The 26,711-nt window shown below is 41.8% G+C and overlaps 1 protein-coding gene across 4 annotated transcripts in view; it reads right to left on the bottom strand.

Annotated features, from left to right (window-relative positions):
* PTPRE (protein tyrosine phosphatase receptor type E) overlaps positions 1-26,711 on the bottom strand; it is a 140,419-nt gene that overhangs the window by 80,935 nt on the left and 32,773 nt on the right. Inside the window, exon 1 of one of the 4 annotated variants that reach the window (XM_081912693.1) lies at positions 17,440-17,629. The exons of the other annotated variants lie outside the window; for them this stretch is intronic. The gene's annotated coding sequence lies outside the window, so the exon portion shown is untranslated. Of the gene's footprint in view, positions 1-17,439; positions 17,630-26,711 lie in introns of those variants that run through there. 4 annotated transcript variants of the gene reach the window in all.

Below are 26,711 nucleotides of genomic sequence, written 5' to 3'. Positions count from 1 at the left end.
AGGCTTAGAACCATGCCTTCAATGGGAAATAGTTGCAACTGCCTGAAGGAGCATCTCCACCCCCATCGTTCAGCCCGGACACTGAGGTCCAGCACCAAGGGTGCTTCTGGCGGCTCCCTCACTGCAAGAAGTGAGGTTAAAGGGAACCAGGCAGAGGGCCTTCTCGGTGGCTGCACCCAGCCTGTGGAACTCCCTCCCATCAGATGTCCAGGAAATATACAACTATCTGACTTTTAGAAGACATCTGAAGGCAGCCCTGTTTAGGGAAGTTTTTACTGTTTGATATTTTATTCTGTTTAATATTATGTTGGGAGCTGCCCAGAGTGGCTGGGGAAACCCAGCCAGATGGGTGGGGTATAAACAACAACAACAACAGAGAAGAGAGGCAGGACCAGGAAGGAAGCAGATGTTTTAACTTGACATTTGGAAGTATGAAACAGGCAATGAATGGCAAAGAGAAGAGAGTGGTGTCTACTATTTAAGTACAGTTTAAAAGGTGTTCTTAGCGTACTGGCAAGTTTGAAAGGAACATATCCCAGATGCTTGCAATCTACAATCGCCTGTAGTCTGTTTTGACTCAACTTCGTAGCAGATCTTTTGGGTTTTGATTACTTTGGGTTCCCTACTGCTGCCAGCCTGCCCAATTAAGCAGCTGAGCCCAAAGTACTGAGAAAAAAACCTCACAACATTTCTGTCAGGAGTAGAAATGGTGTCAGGGATTCCAGTGCTTGAACCAGAATTTCAGTATCTGGAGTTGTAATCCAGCCTGCAGTTTCTCTCTCAGTGAACCTGGCCCCAAGGTGAACGGGACAAACTTTAGGAATACTGCTCTTCTTGGGAATTATTGAGAGGCAGTGAAACTATACAGGTTAGCTGAGTTGGTTACAGCATGGTGCTGATAATGCCAAGGTTGTAGGTTCGAATTGCGCATGGGACAGCTTAATATTACAACACTGCAAGGAGTTGGATTAGATTAACCTCAGGGTCCCTTCCGATTCTATGAATCAGAGCATGGTGGGCAAGCAGGAACCAGGCCACACATGCAGAAGCTGTTTCAAGCCCCTCTGATATATCCCCTCTGATAAATCAAAGAGAAAACATGATCAGGAAGGTAGATCCCTGGGCATCTTGCAAAGCCTTTTATAAAGACTAGAAGCTCTGGAACTGGAGAAAGGGAAGAACTAAGAAACATTACTACATCCTGCCCGGCTCAAAGCAACAACAGCCTAGCCTGTACCAACTGAAGGCAACCCAAAAAGTGTGTTGCATTCTGCTAGAGCAAGAACCGCAAAGCAGGCGGAAGCACAGTGGCACCTCAGTCATGGCAGCAATAATCAACTAATACACAGATATCATCGGTTCAGTCTGTTCTGATGGCTTTGAGCAACCAAGCATCCATGGTAACAGAGTCATGGGACATTATACCCTATGGCTCTGGAGTATATCTAGAGAAGAAGGGAGATTGAAACAGTACCCCCTTTACATCTATTGAATCTATTCCCTTCTACACTTTGTCGAAGGGAAACTCACCACTGGAGTAGAAATCATATATTGAACAGATGGAAAGTTCTTTGAGCAGGCTGAAAGCAAAGAGTAAGGTTACCGTAACTTCTGTCATAGAGCTTCGGTATGCTGATGACAATGTAGTATGTGCACACTCAGAAGATTACCTCCAAACCATCCTAAATATATTTGCAGAAGCTTACAAAAAGCTTGGCCTGTTGCTCAACACCCAAAAAACCAAAGTGCTGCAGCAACAAGCACAAAACAACCCCTCGGTAGCACCACAAATGCAACTCAATGGTATAATGTTGGAAAGTGTCAATCACTTTTCCTACCTGGGCAGTTATCTTTCCACAAGGGCCAACATTGATGCCGAAATCCAGCATCGCCTGAGTTCTGCGAGTGCAGCTTTCTCCTGATTGAAGTGCATAGTGTTTGAGGACTGTGACATTCACAGGGAAACCAAAATGCTTGTTTAAAAAGCTATTATACTACCAACCTTACTATATACTTATAAAACATGGACAACTTATAAATGCCATCTCCAACTTCGCAAAAGATTCCATCAACGGTGATTCCAAAAAAATTACACATCACTTGGGAAGGCAGGCGAACTAATGCCAGTGTACTGGAAGAAGCAAAGATCACCAGTCTCGAAGCAATGATTCTTCAACATCAATTTTGTTGGACTGGTCATGTTGTGCGGACACCTAATTATCGTCTTCCAAAGCAACTACTCTATTCCGAACTTAAAAATGGAAAGTGTAATGCTGGTGGTCAACAAAAGAGGTTTAAAGACTCTCTCAAGGCAAATCTTTAAAAATGTAGTATAAACACCAACAACTGGGAAGCACTGGCCTGCAGGTGCTCCAATTGGAGAACAGCCTTTACCAAAGGTGTCATGGGCTTTGAAGACACTCGAACCCAGAACAAAAAGGGGAAACGTGCTGAAAGGGAAGGCATGCTTGGCACACCCTCATCATGATCAACTCCTGCCTGGAAACCTATGTCCCCACTAAAAATTATTTTAATATGCAAGTGCTGGTTACAGATCCACTTTGTTGCATTTACATGTACCTTTTATTTCACTTTTTTATTTTGAAAAGTATGTCTACAGAGTGCCCATAAAAAATATATAATGTTGTACAATAGCATCCTTCAATCATTCAATGATATGGACATATGGACCTCTCTCAATATACAAGTGCCTTTGAAAATCAGGACAAGTTTCAAAGCCCAAATAAGACTACTTCCATGTCAACAGCTGAAATATAACCATCTATTCTCCCCCCCCCCGACGGTCTTCTGAGAAAGTTCTGTGAACTCAACATGAATACTTCCTCAACACAAAATAACACAGCTGTATTCATTTATAAAACAAAAACAGCACTGTAGGAAAATATGCTGCTCTCTATTCTGGCGTGTTATCAGTCCAACAAAGGGGTAAATGTTAAAAATGGAAGGCATGCCGTTTAGGGTATCCATAAAGGTCAAACACTTACTGAATTATTCTCTAACACATATGTGATATTCTAAACCTTCCAATGGTGTTTTAACTCTCACTGCAAATTAACAATGCCCATGGCAGCAAGATGACAGGACCCTGACTTAGCCTAGGCCCCAAAGTGGGAACCCGCTAAACAGCCAAGGTAAACTTCAACCAGATTATCAAACAAGCATAAGAATCCCAAGTCAATGAAAATGTAATCAGCGATACTTTTTCTCTCTTGTAAAGAGGTGGCTTTTAGGTCCCCTTGTGGTAGTTATCTGTGTATAGTCCTGTTTGGAATTAGTTTAGCAGAAGCTCGCTTCCTACACAGAGGTGAAATGTGCATAAGGAATATAGGCAGTAGGTGCAGGTTCTTATTTCAGTCAGTGTCTCAGAACTATTGAGAGGGAAAAGCCTGCCACACAGTTACTGGAACTCAGGCTTTGGCCTGGAGCATTAGAAATCAAGCCACGTTTCTGGGCCATGTTCATCTCTTGGATATCATTCAGCCTAAGAGTCTTTTCTTTCAAGCCATCTGAGCATGCCTTTTCAACAGAATGAGGAAAGGAGCCACCAGAAAGCAAGTCCAAGTAGTGGCTATAGTGGCATGTAGGAGCTGTGTTGGCCCAGAACCAGCTCAGCATCCTGCTTCACTGAAGACTGTTAACCATAGGAGCCAATTCCTATGAGCCCCCACAATAAAATATTTGAAGGGGTTATGGGCATTCCCATTCAAATGGTGTGTGCGCACACTGTGTCATGTGATCGATTATGCAGGGCAGGGCTTGCCTGGGCTCCCACAATATTTTATTCAAGTTGGTACCCCTGCTGTTAACATGTGTGTGCACATGAGAGGAGAGTTAACAATTCCACTCATGCCAAGGCCTCTAAAACTGCTATTTATTCTACAATATGGAAAAACCCCTCAAACTTGCATACACCACTATGACAACCAGTTTAAAGTGGCCATAAATTAAAAAAAGATTTGGAGGAATGTGACCTTGCAATTACACCAGCTAACCTTAGGTCTCACTGTGGCCTTTATTCTACTGCAGGTACAACTGTGCTATAAAAATGCAAAAGCTGTGCTTCTACCACAACTAAATTAGTATCTTAAAAGGCTTTGCAATATTGCTTGGTTTCAAAGCTGAGTAATACTTATGGGACTTGCGTCCTACACCTCTCTGTTGCAAGAACGCTTCATTCTTAAAAGTTAGCAACTCTTACGACATTTAAGGGTTAAGACATTAATATCAACACTCATGGCTAAAATCATCTTTCAGTCTTGGGTCTTTGTATTTACAGTTCAACTAATGGAATGTTATAGAATGATTTCATACATCAGACTTGCAGGTTTAACAAGATTTAAAATAGTGAGAGATGGAAAGATGGAAAGGAGTGGTAAATTGAAAGGATTGAAGTGACAGGTGGCAAATCACCAGGGGAATTTTAAACTGAAGGACTCTCTTCCAAATGCCCTTGGTATCAATGTGTGAAATTAGTTAAGATACCTTCTGAAAATTAATTATCTAACACTTGAACTAATTATGCTTCTATAGATAATTGCAGGGTCATTAGAAACATAAACCTTAGGAAGATGTTACCTCATAATAGAGATGTCATTCATGCTAAGGAAGCTTAATTTCATCAGAATTTAAATTACAACCACTTTTACCTAGGATTTACAACTCAACCTGATATATTTTCAAATAAATTAATGCCTCTTTTCTTCTAGCCCTCAGTTTGGGTTGCTTGCTTAACTGAAATACTAAGTTTCTTACTGCAATTGCTCCAAGTCAACAAGTGTGATGCAGCAGCAAACAAAAATTGCTAATGCTATTCTAGGCTGCATTAACAGAAGTACTGTGTTCTGATCAAGGGTAGGCTCTATTCTGCCTTGGTCAGACCACATCTGGAGTACTGTATCCAGTTCTGGGCATCACAGTTTAAGGAGGATGTTGATAAGCTGGGAAGTGTGAAAAGGTGGGTGACCAAGATGATAAAGGGTCTGGAAACCAAGGCTTATGGGGAATGGTTGAGGTAATTGGGTATGTTTAGCCTGGAAAAGAGGAAACTGAGAGGAGATATGATAGCCATCTTCAAATATCTAACGGGCTGTCATATGGAAGAGGGAGCAAATGTGCTTTCTCCTGCTCTGGAGACTAGGACCCAAACCAATGGCTTCATAAAGTAGATTCCAAATAAACATCAGGATTAACTTTCTGACAGTAAGAGCTGTTTAACAGTGGAACAGACTCCCACAAGAGGTGGTGGACTCGCCTTCCTTGGAGATTTTCAAGCAGAGGTTTGTCAAGTATGACAAAACGAATCTTTATTAAAGAAAAGAAATGGAAGGGATAATTTTTATGTATATATAATATTGCTCAGTAGTTATAAAACCAACTCTTCACTGCATGGATAATAACTGTAATGATATTACCCATTTACAAGCAATATATCATATTTCCCTGTCTGACTGAAGTTCTGCCTCCAATATTTCCATGACAACTCATTCCAACTTAAGCCATTTCATTTTCTTTACAGCATGCATTCAACTGGATAGTGCTGATGCTGTTTTGCTTTCTCATTTAATTACTGAAGTCAACTTTATGAGCCGGGGGTGGGGGTGGGAGTCCACTAGCACGTGCAGCTGGCATTACCCTATTCCATCATCCCATATATTTAATGCAAAACTGGAATGAGATCTGTGTTTAGTGAGATTTTCCAGAGCTATGTCAGGCTTTGCTTTCTAGGACACATTTATGCAATAGCATGAAATGGTGTCTCTATGTTCTGTCATTAGGGTGGGACTGTCGATTGTATTAGAGCCTAGCACTAGGATACATAAGCTGTAGTGCTGCCTGTGCCAACATGGTGCCCTCCAGATGTGCTGGTAGGGGAGGATGGAAGTTGTAGCTCAAAGCATTTGGAAGGCACCATGTTTGCGAAGGTTGCTGTAGAGCAACACAGCTAACCAGAATACAATGGAATAAGAGCCTTAGCTATAGTGGAGGCGAAGTGGGCCATTCAACAAGGTTTTTAAAATGTTATTTCTAAAATAATTTACACTCACCTTTTTAGCCCCGGCAAGGGCTCCCTAAGGTGGCTTACGATTAAAATGCAGTAAAATCTGAGAACAGAGAGCAAAAACATAGCAATATGAAACAAAGGATCCAGCTCATTAAAACAAAAACAGAATGTTCAGGGGGGAAACAACCAAAAGCCTGACAAAACATATTGTGTGTGTGTGAGAGAGAGAGAGACATGTCATGCAAAATCATAATAAGGGGGGGGGGGCAACTGAACCATTCTGAGGAGGCAGTTTCTGATTCTACAAGTGGACTGGAACTTCATCCCGAGTAGCGTGCTCATAAACCCGGATTAACTTTCCTACGGAGCCACACCATCACTGTCTTGTTGAACCCCAGGTTGTTATCCACATCTGCTGCTGCACCTAGAACATTCTTCAGGTGTTTCTTTATACAATTTTGCTTCACGGACAAGCTTGTTTACTCAAAGTATTGACACACAGAAACACTAGATTTGATTCAGTTTCTTGTTACTCCCTCTGCCACCTCAAAAAGGAGAAGTTATTGCCAAGCACACATAAGAGCCATTGTTTCAGGAATTTGCAGCAGAACCAAATAAATAAGTACAACCACCCCAATAACAATGTAACAGTGGAAGACAAGAGCTCTGGTTTCATTGTACCAGCAACCCTTTTTAGGTGTGACCGATATTTATGCAATTGCACACATATGCACAGCGCTGAACCCGGAAGTGCCCCAGAAATGTCATAAAAGACACCACTTATTCTGAGTAGGCACAGATAGGATTACACCATACCATTAAACCACTGCAAAACCCTACAGAACAGGGAATAGGATTATGCTGTAGATAATGAGCAGGACGAGCATAAAACTCGATATAGGACTGAAGATTAATATAAAAGCTGGGGACTCAATGAATCCTCAAGTCCATAGAAACAAACATAAGCAAGTTTTTCCCCCCAGGAAAAAGTATTCAGGATTCCAAGTACAGAAAATACTCTGAATATCCCAGCACTTGTTTATACCATTTTATGCAAACCTAAAATTTTCTGTATAAACGTTAGCAATATTATGTGGGAAACATCTGGCAAATCATACTTAAATAGGAGGCATTTCTAATTACTTTTGCAATGCTACCTGCTTAAAATCAAACCAAGGTTTGTTATTTATGAAACATCTGTTAATATCTTTTCATGCATCTTCATGCTTGACCATTTTTGTCAAATATGGCTGGGTTTTAAATATATATATATATCAATAGAGTGCACACAGGAAGCACGAACTACCTCTGTTTGCCTTTAGGGTGGAAAATTTTCTCACCTTATTTACTTTATTCACGCCCCAAATACAGTTTGTTATTACTGCTAGAGCATGTCAGGCAACCTCCATACCAGTAGAGCTGGCTATGCACTAAATGCAAAAGCCGATTAACTTACTTCAATACTAGAAATCTCAAAAGTAAAAGTACAAGGATAGCCAAGGTAAGGTGCAGTTGAAGTTAAGGGCTAAAAATATCATGGGCTGCAGAATTTGCAAAAGCCAGCAGCAACACCTTGTTACTAAGGAGCTGTACTAAGCTATATTGAGCGCTTTCAGCAAGAACAAGGAAAAAGAAAAAACTAATTGCAGCAAATGCAATCAAATAATACTGGCTTTCTTAATACCAGTAGTATTTTTTTGGAGGTACTAGACTGGGTGGATAGATAAACCATATGTTTTCTGTAGTCATAAAATCATAGAATTGTTGAGTTGGAAGGGACCACGAGGGACATCTAGTCCAACCCCCTGCAATGCAGGAATCTTTTGCTCAATGTGGGGCTTGAACCCATGGCCCTGAGATTAAGAGTCTCATGTTTTACCAACTGAGCTGGTAAATGTAGGCTTCCCCAGTGGGAGGAACAGATCTCTGCCGCAGATGTCCATTTTGTATTGTTTTTAAACTCATCTTTTGTTTTCTGAGCAGCTTTTCTTATGCTGCTTTTCTTATATTTTGCCCACTGCATAGGGACATAAGCAGAAGGTTGATACAGTGGTACCTCAGGTTAAGTACTTAATTCGTTCCGGAGGTCTGTACTTAACCTGAAACTGTTCTTAACCTGAAGCACCACTTTAGCTAATGGGGCCTCCTGCTGCCACCACGCCGCCGGAGCCCGATTTCTGTTCTTATCCTGAAGCAAAGTTCTTAACCCGAGTTACTATTTATGGGTTAGCGAAGTCTGTAACCTGAAGCGTATGTAACCCGAGGTACCACTGTAATAGTAATAGGCAACTACACTTACTTGCCATGCGACCTACCTCTGACAATCTCCTGGTTTGTGTGTGGAAGCTATGGAAAAGCAACAGAATGTTTTCATTTTTACCCCACCCTTTCTCCAAAGAACACTGTAACCTTACGACAATCCTTAAAAATGGAAAGTTAGGCTGAAAGACAGCAATGTCATAGCTGAGCAGGAGCTGAACCCTGTTTCCTAAATCTAAGTTCAACATTCTAGTTGCTTCACCATAGAGGGAACCACATGCCTATAGCAATACAGTAGTATTGCAATGTTTAGATTATTATTATTATTATTAATTTTAAAATAATAGATTAAATCAGTCTCAAATCAGTAAATAAACCAGTAAGTGCAAAAACAATATAATTTTTGTTTAACTGATAAGAACAGATGCTACACTTGATCTTAGACAAAAATAATGAAACAAGCAGTATAATTTTTTATAGTGAAAAATTGGATTCTGTGCTTTAGTATTTTATCATGTACCTCGGGTTGCAGGTCAGGGGCAATATAATGCAGCTGGCCTCAGCCTGCTGCTCAATGCCCCCCAGCTGAGCTAGCCCTCCATTCCCCAAGATAGAGGGACCCCTGTGACATATATCGCTGGTGGAATTGCCACGGTTCTGAGCCCCTCTACCTACAGTGGCCAGCTGCAGCTTGTTTATCCCTCACTGAGCGGTGGTGGTTTCACTAGCAATATACCACCAAGGGAAACCACCATCATGGTCTGCCCCTCATACCGGTCCTGGGAGATACGTCAATATTCTTGCTCCAGTGATATTTTTTTGCTGCAATGACCTTTCTATATTTATCCTATACTAAATCATTGATTTTATCAGAGCATAATAACATAATTAACATTTACACAGTAAAGGTAAAATATAAGCAATCATTTATTTTATGTTGGTCAGCGCTAACTTCCAATAATTGAAAAATTGAAAAACATGAGCTATATCTACTTGAGCAGCATAATAATGTCAGAAAACGTGATAATTCTAACTTAAAACAATTACCTCCTTAAAAAGGAACCCATACATCAGCATATCTGAACTTTGTAAAAATACAGCTTTTTATAGTGCAATAAACAAGACCATTCATAGTTACAAAGGAAAGTTAATGTTTCCGCTCTCTTTAAAGTCTGAAATGCATTCCTCTTGGAACATAAGAGAAACATCATTTGTTAAGAAAATCAATAAAGACTGTATTTCATCTAGATGTTGAATTCTCAGGATGCATGGTCTAATTTTTCAGAGATGCTGTCCTCTTCCTGCTTTCTGTAGGAGGTACGGATGTTCAGTATCTGTGTCAGGTCAATGGAATATTTTTATGGCATCACAGAGTGTGAGAAGGACGGTACAATCACATCAGGATTCCTCCTAAGGTGGATGAACATAGAAATGCTGCACAGAGAGTTAAATAAAACATCAGACGCAATAACCCAATTTCTGTTTTCCTTAGAAGTGAAAAGAAAACTTGTAACATTCTGATAATTACTAGTATGTGGTGACATTTGGTATTTTTAAATAAATACAATCTTAATGTTAATTTCATCTGGCCACAATCGCCACCTAGAAATATTGCGCACAGTTGGGTCCAGAAGAAATGCACCCAATCTTGACCTATCAGAGACAACAGTATAGTGAGTATGGAGAAGCCCCAAGAAAAGTGAAGGTTGCCATGCCTGTGAATCCGAACTCCTCCACTATTACACACTATTTCAGGCTCTTGTCTGCTGTCTGTATTGCATTAGCCCTGCCCTCCACCAAACACCAATAAAGTGATTTTCCAAATGAACAAAAACCTACACATACATGTAGAAAAACAAAATAGTCATAACAATATGTTGTGAAGAGTTCAAAACAACATATCTGCCACAGTGTGCAAAATGGTAGACTATGAACTACAGTGCCCTTTTGCATAATCTTATGCATGTTTACTCAGAAGTAAGTGGTATTTAGTTCGATGGGGTTTATTCCCAGGTAAGTTCATAAATAGAATTGCAGTTGTGATGTTCATGCATCCAACCACAACCTTAGATCTTTTAACTTCTAGATAAGACACTGGGGAATTATCTGAACCTGAAGCGTGATAATGCTAGCAAATCACACTAGCAACGTTTTACCACATCCCCCCAATGCAAAAACAGGGGAAATATTTTACTACAAACAAGTATCAGAAAATAAGGACTGTAACTAATAATCAGGGCCTGTTGGAGGGAAGGGGGTTCCATAAATGAGGTGGTACCACAAAGAATGCCTTTTTAAAGAATACTAGCTGCAGGAAAGTCTATCTTCAGAGTCAAGAATCCGCCAGGTGTACTAAAGCCTTAACAGACAGCAACCCTTTAGTGCATCTACAACACAGCCTAATATTGCTGAGTCAAACAAGGAAAGACAGAAAGATTCAACAGGGAAAGGAAGTGGGGTTTTTAAAAATACACTCTTTAAATATTAAAAAATATTGATTGCTTGTCTTCCTTTAATTTGCATTTTAGCACAGCAGTAGATACTAACAGGATTTATTTATTTATTTTTAGTGTGAATAAGTTTGCAGTGTTAAAATTTTGTTGATACTGTTGTTTACTGGCAAACTTTATCAGTAAACTGCAAACGTCGTAGGGTTTCTGACCCCCAAACCCTGTCATTCATATAATAGAGTTGGAAGGGGACTTGTAGATCAATCAAACACAGGAAATCCTGAGCTAAATCATCCCAATATCAGACTGCCTAGCATCTGCATGAAGACCTTCAGCAAGAGATTGATTTCCTTCCCTGGGCAATTGACTCTACTACTGAACTGCTCTTACCATTCAAAAGCTTATCTTAATGTTCAGCCTATAACGTTAAATTCTAGGAATAAAATCACCATAACATTTAAATCTGTTTCATGTTCTTTCCTGTGCAGAACACATTATAAAAGTGATAAGATGTTACAGCAAATAATATTTATTTTAAAATCAGATAATTTACATAGTGAATAAGTAGCAATCAAACTCATCACTCCAGGGTCTAGTTAGTATATGAAGCCTGACCCAGAGAAAAATCAGTTTAAATAATACGTGTTATTCAGACAAAACAGCAATTACCACACTAAAAGTAGCTTAGCAATAATACTCCTATTGCAAATGGAATGTAAAATGAAATGCTTTGAATAGCATATTCTTTTCTGAGGCTTTAGACTAAAAGGACAACCAACTTCAGCCTAGGCTGCAAAATAAATAAATAAATATATTTTTAAAAATCAATAACAGAATTGTGACCAAAGAACAATGCCATGCTCACCACAAAATGAAATCTTTCACATTTAGCTACAATTTCTACTCAAAAGGTCCTTTGTATGCTAGAACAACAAGAAACAAGCGGATGCAATCGCCATATTCCCCACAGGCCATATTTTACACTCAGTACAAGAATCTGTAAGTAAGCAAACCATCTTATGTCAATATGTAACCCGTGTGGGCAAGTAATTGAAGAGACCTACATAAAATACTTATGCACAATGGCTAGCAATTCCCCACCCCCAAGTATATTCCTTTGAGCAACACCTATTTGCACTCAAGTAGATGGGACATTAAATTTATCTTTGCATTTATGTTTTTAAAGAACAAATACCAATTGGATCACAGAAGATAGGTAGAGGAAAATTAATCCTTTCCTCTGCTGCTGCTATCTGAGGATTCTAACCAATTGGCTAGCAATTACATGGAGACATCTCTATACATTAACTAGTATGCACATGAAGACTCCCTTCAGTTATTTGTTTAAAACACACATTGGTCAAGAGTATACCCTGCCACTATAATGTTTCTCTCCACATACCCATTGTACCCAGTGTGAACACCTGTAAAGGGCTTTAATGAACTGAACAGGTAGTGGAATGGACTCCCTTGGAAGGTGCAGACTCTCCTGGAGGTTTTTAAGCAAATAATGGATGACCATCTGTCAGGGATGCTTTAGCTGAGATTCTTGCATTGCAGGGGGTTGGACCAGATGGTCCTAAGGATCACTTCCAATTCTACAATTCTACGATTCTATGTACAACTCTTGGGTTCTTTGCTGGCAAAACAAAAATATGCCCTTCCTCACTTGATCAATGTGTACGTATACTCAAATGCCTGCTCCAAAAACAAACAGGTTTCAGAAATGATGAATCAATTAATTCAATTAATACTGCTGTTTTAGTCAATTAAGATAAATACATTTTTAGAAGACAGGACTACAGCTGTTCATAATCATGTAACCCATTGGACTATATCCATCACCACTTCCAAAAGTCCCTCCATTCCCCAAGAGATTTTCAAAGGATGAAGGGTCTGCAGAACAGGGAAAGCCTTGCATATTAACATGAATTCCATTCCTTTCACAGAAGACTATTAGGATCCAAGCAACTGGCACAAATTCAGCTAACTGGTCTCACTACTCGTGGAACCCCATCCAAGGACAATTGCTATTGCAACAGGGCTTTCCCCTCTCCTTCAACCCCACACATTCCAATTATTAACTCTGGAGGGCTGGGGGAGGGACCCAGAACAACATGTGGGAGGAGACAGGAGATCATTCCATTAGGCAAACAGAAACATCATAATGTTGAATTCTTCCCACTATTTTTTAACAACAAAAGCCATTGTATGGAATACATAAAGGTCAAGGCAAACATTCAGTTTTGTCCTAATACAACATGAGCTTCCTCTTTCATTTGATGTGCTTCATTCATTCAAAATGAACAGATGTTCTAAGTCCTGAGAATTGAAAATGGGGCCTAGCCATTATAGCAGTATCACTAAGAGCCACATAAAATGACATGGGGATTTTTGATCTCTTATCTGCAATAAGCCCTGCATGATGTAAGGATCAACCCATACACACCTAATTGCAGTCTCTGAGATGTATAATGATGCCAAAGATAGATTGTGTGCATTTCATACCTTTAAAGCACATCAGAAGTGCATTTCCTAAACCTTAAGAGAATCCTGGGATACGTAGTTTACCCCTCACAGCGCTATAATTCCCAATACCCATATAAAACTATAGTTCTTGGGCTTCTTTGTGGGGGCGGGGTATGTGCTATGAATGTATCTACTGTATCTGCAAAAAACTTTCTTCACAATCACTGCTTATTTCTAGCAGCTTAGTTCTCCTGACTTCAACACTAGCACACAAATTTCACATCTGTAACCTGGACATGCAGTATTTAAATGGTTCTTAATTCAAGTCAATATACCTTGCCTCCAAATAGCAATATTGATGTTGCCATTCCTATACACACTTGCCAGGAGTAAACTAGGCTATACCATTGTTCCATCCTCCCTCAGCACCCCTGACAAGATCCTCTCTACTCTCCCCTCTCTACCAAACCCCAGGAGCATCTTTAAACTCACCACTGGACTTTAAAGCTAAGGCTTGGTGCGGGGTCTATGCCTGTGACCCTGTTTCACAAATAAAGATCTGAAATCACCTAGGGCATAGACTCTCGAGTTCAACGCCTGATCCTGGGTCCACACACAGTTTCCGTAGCACTTTAGCTAAGTGAACTAAGAGAAGTAAAGTTTGCAGCTCTGGCCTTCAGTGCTATTTCTATCTTCCTTTTAGTTTAGAACTCTTATTTAAGTTAGAAGAGCCATTGTGCTGCTACATATTAGCCCCCATGAAAATAAAATCCTGGGCAAATCTGTGCAAGCATGCTATCTGGTGCACTCGATTTTGCCCTTCTACAACAGACCCATAGAGAAAAAGTAACTAGACAATATCACTGTCCACAAAAACAAATATACATGAACTAGATTTACTCAGCAAGGGTAACATTAGCCTTAATTAAATTAATTTGTCACGTTGACATCTCTACGTGTCAATAGAGAGGGAGGGGAATCAGTGCAGAGTTAAGGCAATTTAAACACCAGAAAATAATGAAATGTAAAAAAACCAAACCATTTCTGTCTTCAGTAGCCATCACAATAATCTTAACTCTGCTCCATATCTCAAGTTTAAAAAACAAATATAGTTCTATAAACAATTCATTGATTAGGCACCACATTTTAGAGATGGAAAGGTAATATGCTGGTATAAAATTATACATTCTTTACCTATCCCACTCTCAAATTGAAATTCATACCATGCATGACAAGGTGTCTATGAAAACCAGCTACTAAGGTTCTACTTTGGACTGGACCGTCCTATCTGGGCTGAGATTACAAACACACAATTCTCATAAATCAGGAGAAAATCTTGTTAACTTCAACTGCAGCTGCCACCATCACACATTACTGAAGACTAGAGGTGGTTCAGATTGTAGACAGAGATATTTAAGTTGCCTTAGGGATACAAGGCGGGGTGGGGGGAGTAATGTCTGACCTGACACAGCCACAGATTTGCAGAAGCAATTCATACGAGCACTGTGGCTAACAGGCACGTCAAAGCAATCACACAGATCACTACTGGGAAGTTGTGGCTATATTTGTAGATTGATTTGGTCAGATGCTACTTTCTTCACACAGTCATGACCCTAGAAACACTTGGGAAGTCATTTACAAAAAGAAGAAGTCAGAGCTAACTAATCCCCCAGTGCAGGACTGCACATTATGAGAAGCACATGGATGGTTCTGAAAACTGTATCCCTAGTCAAGCTGTCCCACTTTGTGACACGTAGTAAACTTGCCCGATGTCCTGACATCACATTGTGTGATTCCTGTTCCTGCTCCACATAACAAGCTGACAATAGCAGGGGTGGGAAAATCCACAAGGTGGTAATGTCAGGACACAGGGCAGGTTTACTACATGGTATAGAGGGAGAACGACATGTGGGTTCTGGAAATAGGTTCCACAGACTCCTTCTAGCTCACCATATGACCCAAGGCTTTAGCACACTTGCTTTGAGAGTCAGTTCCTCGTCTGCAAAATGGAAATAATTATAAACAATTGAATCCTTAGAGGATTGCCTCCAAATTGAATTAGTAGCACTTGGCAGAAGGTAGAGCAAGGTCTACTTTGAGAGATGGGAGTCAGAAATTCCTGGGCTCAGAACTGCATGACTTTTGCACCTCGTTCTAGTTAATGGATCTTGGGGTTCTAGTTCCTACAAGCCTAAGATCTTCCTTCTCCTGCTGTAAAGTGTGTTGTATACTAGAATGTTAAACAGAAACACACTTATTTGGAAGCAAGTTTACATTAATAAGTCACAGTGGTTTCAGAGTAAACGTGGATGCACTGCAAGTTCAGTGAACTGCAATTTATCCATCCACCTAGTAACATTTCACGACAAAAAAATAAAGTAATAACATCTCCATAATGTCTTCTAGGGCACGATTGTCTCTTTATTACAAAGGTTGGCAGAACAGACGTTATTCCTAGAAAACCACAACAAAGCAAACCTATAAACATTCTAAATAATTCTCTCTCTGGACGACGGAAGAACGAGCAGCACTAAATTTCTGGTCCAGCGAGCACTCGGTTACACCTCAAGTTTCTCAAATTCAGGGAAAAACCAAACCGTTACTTGCCCGAGAAAACAAATTGTACACAATTTTAACACCTTCTGACTCAATGCCATCCAGAAGAGAAAAAAATATAACCAAAGCATATCAAGCACAAAGGCGCTCATCATAGCAGACTCCATCATTGCCATGAGCTAAGCTCCACATCATTTGCATAAGACAGCTTCTTACTATGTAAAAGATGCATAACTATGCTAATTTGTTTCAATTTAAAAAACCCAACTGCTGGAAAGGTTGCACCAAAAGCCTGAGTACAGATATTTGATTACTATTTTTCATTGTTTTTCCCCTGAGTGGTCGAAGTGCAACAGATGCCATCATGACCAAAATCTGATAGGATAGATGAGAAACTGCCTTTTCCTGGTTAGGTTTGTAGCCCTGAAAGCAAAGCAATGTATACATACGGTACATATTATGCAGAATCACAAAAACGTATTGCATGAGCCTCAGTATCCATTGCAAATTTTCCACATTTTGAACCAGCTGTAGTGCTGTGGCTAAGCCAGGAAGCCCCCAATTCAAATATTACCAAGGCTGCAATACCAAACGTACTTATTAGCAACCACACACCACTGAACAGAGCAGTGCATGCATCTAGGTAAAGCTTGCCATGGGCTGTACTGTAAATGGCTTTAGGCCGGTCACCATTTCAACATCAGCATCATTCCAAACCAGCAACAGTGGTCTACCTTGCAGGACTGTGGTGCAGTTGACTTTACTAAACATACGTTAAATTCTCCCAAAACTACTCCCCAAGGTGTTATATAAAATGCTCGGTGCTATTCAATGTCCCGGCTACATTTGGCACCAAGGGCTGCTTTTAAGAGGGTATTTAACACAGATTTGCTGGGCTCTCTCCCTTTTTCACAAGCACAGCGGCGGCGACAGGCAAGAACAGCGATGGATGTGTGGCGATGTGGTGCGACCGCGTTAGAGACATTTCTTAACGTTTGGAGGGAGGCTGCAGTGAGCACACCAGGCAAACAAACACCTTCCCGGCCACCCGCCACACCTGGCGCACGGGGGGGGGGGCTCGGAGTTCTGATTCGCCAAATCTTTTCGCCTCCAGCCCCCCCCCCCCACCGCGAAACCGGCTCTCCTGCGTTTCGTTCCAAGCCCAGCTGACGACTTTTCCGCCACCTGCGCGAGAGCGGCTGGGGCTCCCTCCCCTCCTCCATGGCGCTCTCCATGCAAAGGGAAATGCCGTTTCCGCCTCTGACACCCCCCCTCCCGCCCCCGGCGGCAGCTAGCCAAAGCGACTGTGGGGCAGGAGACATCTCCTTTTCTCTCCCCCTCCTCACACCCCCTCGCAACCAGGGAAGAGCCGGCTCCTTCTCCTCCTCTGTCGCCCAGGAGAGCCTCGGGGGCAGCCGGTGCCCCTCTGCGGCGGAGAGGAGGCGCCTGCCCGCCCGCCCGCCCGCTCCATGCCCTGGCGCAGCTCGGGACTGGGCGTGGAGGAACCGCGGAAGCAGCCCGCCTGCCCTGCTGTGTGCAAAGCCCCGGAGGCTCAGAGGCAAACCACACGCACGCACGCAAGCAAGCACACCCGCCGCCGGGACTGGCATGCCTGGAGAATGAGCAGCAGTAGCAGCAGCAAGGCAGCTCGCCGGCCGCTGGCCTCGTGCCCTGCTGCCTTACCTCCGGGGGACTCGGCCAGCTCGGCTCCTGCAGGCGCGCCGGCTCCTCATGCCCTCCTCGCAGCGTCGCTGGCGGACTGAGGCGGAGGCGAGCGGGGGACGCCCTGGCATTCGCCCTGCCGCGGCTGGAGGGACCCCGCTGTCGGCCAAGCAGGAAATTTCCTGCGTTCCCTCTCCTCGCCTGCCAGCCGCTCTGCGCGCATCTGAGGCGGCGCCAGCCGAGCGCGGGAGCCGCCTGCTGCCCGACAAGGAAAACTGCAGCTGCAGATACTGAGGGGAGCGGGAAACGGGGGCCTTTTCGTCACGCTGGAGACACGAGGCGGGAATCCCCCCCCCAACACACACCTCGAATAAAAACCAAGGGGCAGTGGCGGCTGCTGTGGTTTACCAGGCGCAAAAGAGGACACGGCCCCTATACTTTCATTGGTGGTGCGGAAAGAAGAGTTTGGGCAGGATAGATCCTGAAATGAAGTGAAGGAATTCTGTCCCACTTCGCTTGTGGTCACCACTTCACGTGTACAACGCCATACAGAAAGGACATTACCTTTCCTCTGGAATTCTGGGAGCTGGCGCTTACCCCCCCCCCCCCAGACAGACAGAGAGAGCTACAATTCCCAGCAAGCTTAACAATGCATTTCCCAGGATTCTTGGGGAGATATCATGTGCATTCAATGTACGGTGTACACAGCCTTCCAGTTCACGTGTGATACCCTCACTTTAAAAAGTTGGGAATGGTATGAGATTGGCGGTGTGTGACTCACCTTAAAGCAGGAAGTGATGCACTTGTAGCTGCAAACCCACATGCTAAAGATGGAGGGCATGAATTAAGGACAAAGGTCCACAATTAAAACTATGTGTTTTGCTGCATCTCCTGTAACACTGGGCTTTGCTTTGCACAGCTCCAAATTCTCCATGCAGGAATTCATAAGGAGCCAATATATAGTATGTGACAAGTGTAGATGTGGAATTTCTGCTGTGAGGGGCCTCAATTTCCCACTCTGCTGATCAACCAAGAAATGTGAGGGTACAGTTGTCACCGCATTAGGGAAAACCTTTCCCTAGATCGTAAACAGCTCAGAAGTGCCCTACTTCTGGTAATACAGTTTAAGCTTATAAATTTTACGGGCAAATATTTTGCCATGTTTTGTACATACTCTATACTAGGGCTGGGGGACTTTTTCAGCCCAAGAGCCACATTGCCTTCCAAGCAACTTTTGAAGGGCCACATGCCAGTAGTGGGCTGTGCCAGAGGCAAAAGTTGGTAGATCAATGAATGAAAAATTGCCTTTGCGCAATAGGCTAGTTTCTACGTTGTTGTTGTTGTTTAGTCGTTTAGTCGTGTCCGACTCTTCGTGACCCCATGGATCAGAGCACGCCAGGCACTCCTGTCTTCCACTGCCTCCCGCAGTCTGGTCAGGCTCATGTTTGTAGCTTCAAGAACACTGTCCAACCATCTTGTCCTCTGTCATCCCCTTCTCCTTGTGCCCTCCATCTTTCCCAACATCAGGGTCTTTTCCAGGGAGTCTTCTCTTCTCATGAGGTGGCCAAAGTATTGGAGCCTCAGCTTCACGATCTGTCCTTCCAGTGAGCACTCAGAGCTGATTTCCTTCAGAATGAATAGGTTTGATCTTCTTTTTTGTGTCCATGGGACTCTCAAAAGTCTCCTCCAGCACCACAATTCAAAAGCATCAATTATTCAGCGATCAACCTTCTTTATGGTCCAGCTCTCACTTCCATACATCACTACTGGGAAAACCATAGCTTTGACTATATGGACCTTTGGTAGTTTCTACACACATGCCTAATTCAGACAAGCAGGAAGCATTATCAGAGTTCAAGAACACACTCTAGAGGGCTAGAGGACCACATTGACACACCCACCCTGAGGTTTCCCCACCTTTACCAACTTGTTCCTACTGTCTTTCACCAGTGAAAATGGTGTATGGAATTTAGCAGCTGGCTAAACGCCACTGAATGCTAGATGCTGGAGGGCAGCAATAGGGTAGAACTGTTGACTTGACGCCCTACTTGTGGTCTTTCCCAGACTCTTCTGGTTGGCCAGTAGAGGAAACAGATTGTTGAACCAGATGGAACCTTGGCGTGATCCAACAGGATTCCTCTTATGTTCAGATGAATTGACTCCTCCACCTCTCAAGCCTGCCTGTGCAGTATCAACTATTACTATTTCAAATTGTTTAAGGATGCTAATAACCCTGTGCTCGTGATACACCAGACCTTTGGGATCATGCATATGGGTGTGTTGACAGCCATTTAAAAAGTGTTTGGTATAAGTCAACCTTTCAGAAGCCTATTTTAATATATTCTAGGTCCGTGCCTTAATCCTGTATAATCATTTATGATCCTTTTCAAATCTGGCTCGTCCTGAAGTACACACCATAAATAAGTTTTAAAGCAATCCTATGTAAAGTCCTGCTTCCTCATATATGTCCACCTCGAACTTCAGCAGAACTTTACTAAATGTATGAAGCATTTGCATAGTGAAGGATATCGGGGGAAAGGCATGTGCTTTTTAGGCATATTGGAAAAGGAAGCTCCATCTGAACCATGAAGTATAAGTAAAATAGTGCATTTGGTGCTGTATCCAATGCTAATCCTACTCAGAGTAGACCCATTGAAATTAATGGACATGATTAACTTAGGCTCATTAATTTTAATGGGTATAATTTAGTTGGATACAACCCACAGTATGTCATGAACCAAACTTCCACCCTTCAATTACTACTGGACAAAGAGGAATAGTTGAGAAACCAGGAGCTGCCTTTGTGACCCAAATAAAAACTGAAATAAAAACTTTTCTTCCATATTCACAGTGTGTCAGTAACAGAGCAAGCCTATACATGTCTACTCAGAAGCAAGTTCCATTGATGTCAATAGGATTTACTCCCCAGCAAGTGGGTAAAAGGAATACAGTATTGGAAAGGCTTTTAATTAATGCATACATTTGTGGACTAGACACAAGAGTCTGCCTATTCCTTACAGGTATAATCATTTGCAAATAATTGTTACTTAATTTAAAGCATTTTTCTTATTTAAGCAATTTTAAAATGACACTGCTGAATATGTTCAAGAAAAATCAGCACATTTTATCCATTAGTGTATTAAATGTACAGGCTATTATCCACTGGTTTAAAAATAAACATCATATTTATAGCATCCAAGAAAATGGTGTCTGGGAATCTGGTTGCTTGTGCAAAATGTAGATTCTTTTCCTGCTCAAACATTGCTAAAGAGGTAGGGAAGTACTGAGAACAATTGATCGGCTATCCTATTTAGATATAGGATATTGAATGATTGCTATATCCTACTTCTGAGGCCTAATTTGTAATTAAAATTGACCACAGGTAAAGCCCCAGTACTTACCAAGCATCTCCTGTACTTTCTTAGCATATCATCAGTTAGTGGCCTTCCCCATAGTGTTTGCAGGTTCCCAAATGTTTTATTTTATTTTGTTTATCTTATACAGATATATATGTACTGTGTTTTTTTCACCCCAAGCAGCCTCTCATCCAAACTCTGCACTAGACCATGACTTGTTTAGCTTCAGCAACGTGGTTGCCTCATGTGACCTCAGGCTATATACCCTGATGCAGAAGTTTCTAAGTCCTATTTTGCTGGTTCTCCATGTTTAAAGTTTATGAAGTGGAGAAGCAGAGGGCATTTAAAGATGCAATTTTCCAACCTACATGCTGCAGTTGTGCAGCCTCCAGCGTAGTACCATCTGTCCTGCAATCAATTTATCAAGCCTTTTCTATGCACAGACTTGTCCCCTTTAGGTTTGAATAACATTTGAATAACATTGCTGAACCTTGCATTCACCTCAGACTTAAAAGATGCTGCTGTTCTTCAAGGAAGACTGCACATGCATTTAGCACACTGGATTCTTCCCCCTTCCATGCATATGGTAAGAACATAAATAGAGCTTAATACAGGGGTCAGCAACCTGCGGCCCACGGGGACAGTTTAACTGGCCCACAAACTGCCTCCGAACTGAGCCGCCCCTTTGGCAAATCCCCACGTGCTGCGCTAAACTGGCGCAGCGTGGGGACTCGCTTCCACAGTGCCAGAAATCATGTCTGCGCATGCCCAGACGCCAGAAATCGCACACGCAATCCGGCCCACAGAGAGATTTCTGTGGGACTTGAGCAGCCCAGGCAGGTAAAACTTTGCCAACCCCTGGCTTAATAGATCACTGCCCTGCCCCTGCAGATCAACAATTTGGGGGGGGGGGAGTCCATATTTTACTTCTTGAAATATTGCAATCCTGGTGTGTACACACTTCACTTTTCCAAGGATTACTGCTGTTGGCATCTGTGGATTATGGTAGTAAAATTAATATGAGCCTTTAACAGCAGATAGAGCTAAAACAGGAAGTGAGAAAGTATGCCACTCTTCCAACTTCCTCCTTTGGCTCTAAATACTTTTCAGGGAAGAAAAAGATAGACAGCCTCACCACCTCATGGCCAATGGGGCAGGAGTGTTCGGAGGTTTTGTGGGCCCCAGAGGAAGACCTCATGCATGCCATTACCACTACAGGTGTCTCATCTTATACCTGGTAGGGTGCAGTTACAATGGTCAGGGTTACAACTTGCTGTATACACACATCCAAATCCTGAGATCCTGGTGCATGGACAATTTGGAGCAGAAAAACAAAAAAGGGGTGAAGGGTGGGGGCCGATGCTGGAGCTGAGCAAGCTTGCAGCAATACATAGAATAGCAGGAACACAAGGAGTATCACACTTCTCCCACAAAATCCTCAATCCTACTGTAGGCTTGAAAATCTTGGGAACTCTGTGTGTGTTATGGTTAACACCTGACAGCATGTCTGGCAACAACAGACATCGAGACCTACATCTTTCTGTGACACAAACTGGAAAGTGTCCAATTCCTCACCAGCAGTATTTTTCAAGACACTCTGAAAACAGTGTTTCATGTGCAATGAGTCATGGACAGAATATGGGTTGGAGCTTTAATGACTTTTTATTATGATGGTTGTGGGAGGAACTGAATAAACCATTTGTTGCCATGCCAGTAAAATTTTGCCGTGCCAATAAAATCTATGCAAGGTATTTCTTCCTATCCATATGTATAATATCAACACCCACACATATCCTGTGAGTAGCTGTATTTATTATGCATGTATGAAATTCTTGACTGCATCATTGAAACACAACAGTGTTGTAGTACTTACTATTATACTTTGCAATAAATATTCCAGAATATTTGGTTACTATCAGATAAGCTGTTTGTTTGTTTTCTGCACTGTCTAAGACTATGAGCTGCAATCCAGTAAGTCTGTGGTTCAAATCTTGCCTTAGCCATGGAGTCACTAGATGGCCTTAGGCAAGCCACAGTATCTCAGTCTCCACCCCTATCTGGAATATGGAGCTAATAAAAACCCTGTTCCCAGTATCGCCATGTGCACTGCCTCATTACTTGACCTTTAGTGGGAACATCTGAATGGGTCTTTTAACCAGCCAAAGGGAGGAATCTACTTGTATTCAAATGATCACAGTTAGAATTTGCTTGCAGACCTTCATGCTCATCACATGAAGGTTCAGAGGGGAAGAGGACAGCACTGGTAACATGCATGAAGATGTGGAGGGCAGGGGTGGTGCACGCAACCCAGGCCACAGTTTACAGCTTGAGCCTTCATGTCTTCTGAATACCTGAAGGCTTGTGCGATTGAAGTGAACATGCCTGGGTTTTGTTTGAAATATTGGAAGCAAAGACTCAAGTTTGATGCAAGTACTCTTTGGTGAAAGTACTCCAGCATAGATTTAACATAGCAAAACAAGCAGCAAAGAAAATCATTGAAACATAGGCTACATTATTTTTTATTTTTGTGTTTTTAATTATTTTTTACTTTGTATTTTTTTCTTTACCTTTGTATTTCTTTTTTGTGTGTGTTTTTTTCTCTTTTCCTTTTTGATTTTTGTTGTGGTGATGGTGAAAATTTCAATAAATATCATTTTAAAAAAAAAGAAACATAGGCTACAAAACCTTAAAAATATTCCATTTCCCGTGAACTCCAAGGGACCTCACTTCCCTAGCACAAAGATAGGCCACACGTTTAGTAAGTTATAATTGTTCTACAGTGGTACCTCGGGTTACAGACACTTCAGGTTACAGATGCTTCAGGTTACAGACTCCGCTAACCCAAAAATAGTACCTCGGGTTAATAACTTTGCTTCAGGATGAGAGCAGAAATCGCACAGCGGCAGCGGGAGGCCCCATTAGCTAAAGTGGTGCCTCAGGTCAAGAACTGTTTCAGGTTAAGAATGGACCTGCAGAACAAATTAAGACCCGAGGTACCACTGTACTTACAAACTCACCTTATATCAGATTCATGTACTTTTCCATACAGCAGCCTGAAAAAGCTGCACAGCACAGACAGCAAAAAGTTCCTTGGTAACAAAACAATAAAAGATACTCAACTATTGGTATAGAAAAACACAACCTTCAGACTCCATTCTTGTCTGAAACAAAAGCGGCTGGAGGGATCTGCTCAGGGTTCCTCATGCATCAAATTTGCATCTACACTGAGTACTGCAAAAGGTTTGGTTGCCCATTTCCTCCCAAGGTGAGGGAAAGTGATACAGTGGTACCTCGGGTTAAGTACTTAATTCGTTCCGGAGGTCTGTTCTTAACCTGAAGCACCACTTTAGCTAATGGGGCCTCCTGCTGCTGTCGCGCCGCCGGAGCACAATTTCTGTTCTCAACCTGAAGCAAAGTTCTTAACCTGAAGCACTATTTCTGGGTTAGCGGAGTCTGTAACCTGAAGTGTATGTAACCTGAGGTACCACTGTATAGATTAAACCTGGCAGGACAGCTTACTCTATTGCTTTAACCCCTTCATATATTAGTGAGCCTCAAGCATGTTGGTTATATGCAGCTGGTTACCCTACAGTTTTTGCATTTTAAATAGCAGCTCTGGGGTATGTGTAATCAGAATTAAAACCAACTGCCAGCTATTTGTTGCTGCAAGGAGGCTGCTATTTTCACCAATGGATACTTTTCTCCCAGGACAAGTTTGTAAGCAAACGAGTTAAAGGATGGCAGGAGTTGTCACAGCTCTGCAGTCCCAGTCCTGACTGAGCTCCCCTGTGGATGCTGGTTCAACTTTTAAAACTAGTCATATTAATTGCTATCACACAACTGACATCACAACTAGTTAATAACTGACCTAATTTTCATGGTTGATTTCGGTAGGTTTTAAAACTTGTCTAATGCTGTGGTCAATTAGTATTGTGCAATCTGACTTACAGAGTATGAAGAAAGGCTTTTTTTTAAAGTCCATATTAGTTTGAATCAGCATGTGAAATTACATGACTTATTTACTATTGTTCTGAAACTGGAAATACCACAAAAATGCTTACAAAGGAGAAAAGGTTTGGGATTGTCATGCTGGAGAGTTAGTTTCACCTGCTGCACAATTCTGGTGATTTTCATACATAAACTGAGGGGCTAATCTCTTCCCCGCCCCCTTCTCATCGGGATCCTAATAAATTCTTTGAACAATTCATTAATTTCATTGATTCCTGCTGTGTCATCTGATGGTCGGGCTAAACATATATCAGTTTTCTCATTTAGCATAGCAGTTTGCTTTTATTCCTTTGAATAACCAAGAAATTAAAATGATAGGTCAATTCCACCCCCATGTGTGAAAATTTCTAACTTGCAGCTGAGTTACATTGTGAATGAATTCAGAACAGAAAAGCAGGCATGCCAACAGCAAAAAAATTGCCTTATTCTGCTTTTCACCTGTAAGTAGTTATTTGCAGTAATTATAGTGGATGGCAATAGGATAAATCCACTAAAGTAATAATGAAACAAAAAGACCCAACTGCACTTTTCAAAGCCTATATGAAATTCTATTGCTCCAAGAAGCATGTATTTTGTTCTTCGTGAAAAGCAGATCAAAAAAACAACAGCTACAGTATAAAGGAAATAGTTTGATGCTATGATCTACCAGATTTCATTTCTTGATCCAGACGTGCATATTGGACACAAACACATCAAAACCTGCATCAATATAATCCAAATTTTCCATTAAAACACCTTCTCCTTTTTTGGTAATTGGAGTTATACAAATATTCATGTACCTCTATTTTTAATATTTGTTGGATTTCCAAAATTAGGAGGGGCACAATAGATGGACAAGTATAGAGTTTGGATTTGGATTTGATATCCCGCTTTATCACTACCCGAAGGAGTCTCAAAGCGGCTAACATTCTCCTTTCCCTTCCTCCCCCACAACAAACACTCTGTGAGGTGAGTGAGGGTGAGAGACTTCAAAGTGTGACTGGCCCAAAGTCACCCAGCAGCTGCATGTAGAGGAGCGGAGACGCGAACCCGGTTCACCAGATTACAAGTCTATCGCTCTTAACCACTACACCACACTGGCTCTCATTCTGTGTTTCTATATTGAAACACAGAATGGGTTTCAAGGGAGATAGGCTATGATACCATCCTCTTACCACTGGGAACTGTGCTTAGCTTAAAAAAAAGGCATAAAAGCTAGATTTTTTAAAAAGTAAAAGAGAATCTCTCCGAATACTGATAGCACAGTCTTATTCATGTCTAATAAAAAATGTAAGCCCCATTAAGTTCAATGGGGTTAGCCTCCAGGAAACTCTGTATAGGATTGCAGCCCAAGTTGTACACCCAGATACTTGCACAGAGGGGGCTCACTTTTCCAAGAGATGCAACCTACCTCACAGCCACCAGCACTGAGATGCTTTCAGAGTAGCGACAGCAGGTAAACGATACACTAAATCAACTCCCGTTCAATACTGACTTGATGTAAACTGGCAGTTTGCACAAGCCCTAGGATGCAAACTTAGATGAGTGTGGAAAGACAAAGCACAGAAAAGCTTAATTCTGAGTAGTTCCTGAAGCAAATGGAACAGACAAGAGAAAGGTGCATGGCGCAAAACATGCATAATAATTCCAAGTGTTAAATTTTATGAAAAGTGTAAGGTGAAAAGAGAGTGAAAAATAACTCTCTTTGGCATTTTCACATAATGTGAAAAATAGCCTTTAGACAAAGAAGTGAGTGTGAAAATGCATGCAGAGCTCTACATGAGGTTGTCTGACATGATGTGTAGACTAGGGCTTGTGCTGCTGCTCACATTGCTTGCCAACTCCACCTAGCCGCCCCTGCCAAACTCCCTACTCCTCTGCCAAACCTTCTCCCTTGACACCTCTCCAAACACCAACCCATGATTATGTGAACTGCAGCATGATGATGTC

Source organism: Podarcis melisellensis (assembly GCF_964234715.1).
Source record: "Podarcis melisellensis genome assembly, chromosome: 5".
In the NCBI taxonomy this organism is placed as follows: domain Eukaryota; kingdom Metazoa; phylum Chordata; class Lepidosauria; order Squamata; family Lacertidae; genus Podarcis; species Podarcis melisellensis.
Note: the sequence above shows the minus strand (reverse complement) of the source record. Positions and strands in the feature narration are given on the sequence as shown.